The sequence below is a fragment of the Neodiprion fabricii genome, unplaced genomic scaffold, assembly GCF_021155785.1.
Source record: "Neodiprion fabricii isolate iyNeoFabr1 unplaced genomic scaffold, iyNeoFabr1.1 ptg000036l, whole genome shotgun sequence".
NCBI classification, from domain to species: domain Eukaryota; kingdom Metazoa; phylum Arthropoda; class Insecta; order Hymenoptera; family Diprionidae; genus Neodiprion; species Neodiprion fabricii.
The window spans coordinates 77,459-83,072 of NW_025791581.1; positions in this window are offsets into that span (position 1 = coordinate 77,459).

Genomic DNA, 5,614 nt, shown 5'->3' on the forward strand with positions numbered 1-5,614 from the left:
TTTCGTACATTAGAAATAACAATGGAACTTTTATCTATCAACAGGTGATACGGCTAAAATAATTACATCTCTGATATTCACTGTTATCTGCCCATTCAATTTGTCAGACGTACGAAGATCATCGCCACTTTCAAGCAACTACGCAACTCTTTCACTCTTTTGTGATTTCAGGCGGTAATATTGAATTGTATCAGTTTCGAAAATGAGACATTAGACCGAGCGTTCAAGAAATTTGAATATCTCACTATCTGTAACGGAACTGTGAATCTTTTTTTTCTTGAAAATAGTTCAACAAAATTTACGAATAGTCGATAGCCAATGTATTTTTTCCGATTAACAAATTATTGGTACTACTATTTAGAATTTCCGAATGATTATCAGAATTTATTTCGCAAATTTTCAATGATGTTCGATTAAATAAATGAAGAGAACCTAATACTCAAATTGAAAATTCATGTCATACTAGATTTATTAAAATGATTCCTGTATTTCATGTTAGTGGGGTTCGAAACAAAGAAAATCTAATCGAAAGCGTAGAACTCAGGAACGTAAATCACATCCTGTGAAACAAGTTGAAAATCAAGTTTCTCAAAATGCGCCTCAATGTCACAATCAGCTTCAAGGACAATCATGTTTTAGAGTCATGTCAGAACATTATTACGAGGATCTTGACTTATCGGATTCAAGATTGTGTCCCTTGTTCCATCAGAATAAATGAATATCTAATTTTTAACCAAGTTTATGAAGATTTTTTTCCAAATAATGTAATCCGATACAATATCTTGTTCTTAGTCCTCCGAACATCACCTTCTAACAAGGATATTTGGAAAGAGTCCCTTTGTTGTAGAAACCATTATGAAATTCTTGGTTTTCAATTCGCGCTACTGAATAACTCTGTGTTTCAGGTTCCATTTTCAATCTCAAAATGGGATTTTTTTTGCTCCAGATAATGCTAACATGAAATTCAGAAATAATTGCGGTACTTGGAGATTCACAAGCTTTCAGTCTTAGCGTAGGACCCTATAAAGAGTGTAAAATTGAATTTGGTTTCAAGTTATCGTGCAACTAGCTAGCCAGATGACACCGTCAACTGAGATTAAATTTAAAGACATTTTCAACTGAACTTATTTAACAGTTCTAGATTCAGATTGATTCAGTTTGCCTAGCAAAATTCAACCCTACAATCTAATTGAGGACTTGAAAAACTATTTATCTGAATTCAATGCCAAGGAGAGCAGAAGTAAGCTTCAAAATGAGATACCGAATCAAATGGTATAAAGTTTGAAAAACAATGCTGGTCAATAATAATGCTTGAATTACAATGGTGCACAGAATGATTCCTCGGTAGAATGAATTGGCAGCAACGGTTAAGTAACAAACTTATCGCTATTAGCTCGATCGAAGTAAAATGATGGGATATTCAGCCATTATGATCTGTAGTATGTCCCGCTCTTCAATTTTGCCTCCACTGATGTTAGGAAGGTGGCGATGGCCTGATAAAATTCACTCCGGCACCTGATGTCTGACGAAACAACCAGGTTCAATGGTTCTAACGATTGCACCGCTCGAGAAACCAGGATCCTTGCCACCTAAACGTTTTGACCATCAGGTAAGGCATAATTTTCCTCGTGTTAATTAAAGTTTAAACTTCGAGTCTGCTGAAAAAAAAACGAATTTAATCATTGAATCCATGTTAAAATATTGTCATTGTCAAAGATCACGTAATTGGAAATTTACTTACATGCTTCGATGCCTGACAAATTTAGTCCCGCTTTGACAATGAATTATTTCGTACCTGAAAATATTAGAAGCTATTATGAACAAACAGGATCTTTCGGTATTTTTGATGGCAAAAGAAACGGCAGCATTTTTTGAAAGGCCACCAATGGCCAGACGAGGGGTGATCAGAAGAGTGGAGATTGGTCTCCCAGTGTTATCGGACGATTGTCTTGTAAGTTATTGTTTTGTTTCCTAATTTTTCATTAATTGCATGATTTACACTGTAATATTAACTGTTGTTCTTTTTCTCTTTTTATTCTTGGATATCTGGTGAACCCTGTTTGTTAACGGAACATTGATTGTTGTACAATGGAGCTGCAAAAACTTTGTCAACTAATCAATGATTTCGGCGAGGTTTTTTGTGAGTATTGCGTCGGGTACGTTTTCTGTTAATTGCTACTCTTTGTCCTCCTAAGCTTCGTGTTTAAGATGAATAATCTCTTTATTCCTTGTTACTCATTTCTGTTATTTATTTCATGTTCATCGGCACTAAGTACTGACTTCTGGAGCACTGCACCGTAACGAATCTACTCTGGAAATACCTTCTACTGGGTCTCAACCATTCATTTATTTTTAATTTTATGTAAATAAAGAATCTGTTCACAATAAATATTGTTTTTACTTACCTACCTCTGTTTGTCCAGACTCCCACTTGTTAATGACATTTCACGTTGAATTTCAGATTTCTTCTTTCAATAAATAACACCCAATTTCTGTATCATTTGATATTTGCTTTTCCGTTAAATTCTTTATTGCGTCGGTTGAATATCTTTCGAAATCGACCACGGTATTGCTGAACGATACTATTCTTCATAGACAATTCACGCTACGTAAAAATAGACAGCAGCATAACCTCAATCCACGGCTTTAAGCGCGAGAGAATTACAGCTTTTGTTTCATTTTGCGTACGTTGGCGGCTTGCTCAGCAGAAGAAAACATCACCGCGGCGCGATTTCACCGACCAATGAGATTGAATTATTTGGCGCATGCGCGTTACATGTATAGTTTCAAGAGATTGTCCCGGTATATATATATGTCTGTGTGTATAGATATATATATATATATATATATATATATATGTACTGTATATGTATAGATATATATATATATATATATATATATATATATATACACACACAGACATATATATATACCGGGACAATCTCTTGAAACTATACATGTAACGCGCATGCGCCAAATAATTCAATCTCATTGGTCGGTGAAATCGCGCCGCGGTGATGTTTTCTTCTGCTGAGCAAGCCGCCAACGTACGCAAAATGAAACAAAAGCTGTAATTCTCTCGCGCTTAAAGCCGTGGATTGAGGTTATGCTGCTGTCTATTTTTACGTAGCGTGAATTGTCTATGAAGAATAGTATCGTTCAGCAATACCGTGGTCGATTTCGAAAGATATTCAACCGACGCAATAAAGAATTTAACGGAAAAGCAAATATCAAATGATACAGAAATTGGGTGTTATTTATTGAAAGAAGAAATCTGAAATTCAATTCTAATATCTATATATATATGTAAATATATATATATTATGATTCTTAATTTACTTTTAAAAAAAGGGAAATTAGGAAAAAAAATTTTTTTTCACATTATTAACATTTTTTAGAATATTATAAAACTATTGGAAAAATCCTCCATATTTTTTAATTATCTGCTCACATATAAATCGAAATAATAATATCATTCATTAGAAAAATGCGATTCAATTTGGTTTATGAATTGTAATTTGGAACATTTATACTATGGATTAGAACTTATTCTGAAATTTAAAGAAAACGTACAGATAGATAATATATTATTCATTCAATTCCATATTTTTAATTTTTGAAAATCAATCATTCATCAATTTAGGAAAAATAATTAATTTGAATGGACCGTTTTTGATTTTATCAAATCATTCAACTTAATTACCTCCATTTATATTCTATTATATTAATGTATGATAAAAATATATATGAATATATTTTATATTATAATGCTTTTTTTTTTTGGACTATTTTATTTTTTCCGGTCCCATCGTGAAATTTTGTTGGAAATACAACAAAAAAAATTCCCTGAAAGATTGAGCCCTTAATATTAATATTAAGTGCTCGCCCAAGACATGTAAAGATTTCCCGCTTAAAATACACGTAAACTTCAATTTTTTTCTTCAACTCATCTACAGTTCAGAGGCATTCTATGGTGTAGTCTAGGACGTCAGTAGGTTTTCTTCCGAATGAAATGCTCTACAAAAGTGCTCATTGCGGTGAAGTCGTCACTCACACCGGCGAAGTCGTATGGGCCACCCAAACCCAATTTTTTCATGAAATTCTTTTATTTTTGCCCGTATCTCGTAAATAACAAGTGCTACAAAAGAAAATATTCAACAAATTTGTAGGAAATTCAATTTCCTACAAAAAAGTTCCAGAAAACCAAATTGCTAACATCGATATTTATTGAGATATTGGGCTTTTAAGGTGAGGAAGTATGGAATTTTCATGAATTATTGAGTCAAATTGTCGAATTATTGATTGTCGAATATTTTTTTGTTTTGTAGCTCTTGACATTACAATTACAATTCTTGTCATTACAATTACAATTCTTGTCATTACAATTACAAGAGCTACAAAACAAAAAAATATTCGACAATCAATAATTCGACAATTTGACTCAATAATTCATGAAAATTCCATACTTCCTCACCTTAAAAGCCCAATTTCTCAATAAATATCGATGTTAGCAATTTGGTTTTTTGGAACTTTTTTGTAGGAAATTAAATTTCCTACAAATTTGCTGAACATTTTTTTTTTGTAGCTCTTGTCTTTTACGAGATACGGGCAAAAAGACAAGAATTTCGTGAAAAAATTGGGTTTCGGTGGCCCGTACGACTTCACCGCAATGAGCACTTTTGTAGAGCATTTCACTCCGAAGAAAACCTGCTAACGTCCTAGACTACACTATAGAATGCCGCTGAACTGTAGATGTTTTAAAGAAAAAAATTGAAGTTTACGTGTATTTTAAGCGGGAAATCTTTACATGCCTTGGGCGAGCACTTAATAATAATATTAAGGGCTCAATCTTTCAGGGAATTTTTTTTGTTGTATTTCCAACAAAATTTCACGATGGGACCGAAAAAAAAAAATGTAGTCCAAAAAAAAAGCACCCTAATATTTATATTATACGTTCATATTATAGAATATGAAAGAAGGTAATGACGGTAAAAAAAGTGATGGAATAAAAAATTATTATAAATGAAAAAAATGATTCAAAAATGAAATAAAATAAAGGATAAGCGGATAATTCAAAACATTTAGGATTTTTCTAATAATTATACACATTTACAAAAAATTGAAATTAAGTGAAAAAAAAAACTTTTTTTTTTAATTTCCCTTATCCGAAAGTAGATTGAAAATTATAATATACATATATATATACACACACTCATGTATATATATATATATATATATATATATATATATATATATATATATATATATATATATATATATATATATATATATATATATATATTCATATGTACTTGTATCATACATTAATATAACAGAATATAAATGGAGCTCAATAAGTTAAGTAATTGAATAAAATAAAAAATGATTTATTTGAATGAATTATTTTTTTTCAATGAAAGAATAATCAATTTTTAAAAATAAAAACATGAAAATCAATGAGTACTAATTTATCTATCCGTACGTTTTCTTTAAATTTCATAACTAGTTCTCATTCATTGTATAAATGTTCCAAATTACAATTCATAAAAAATATTAAATGGCGTTTTTCTAATGAATAATATTTTTAATTCAATCATTATGTAAGCAGATAATT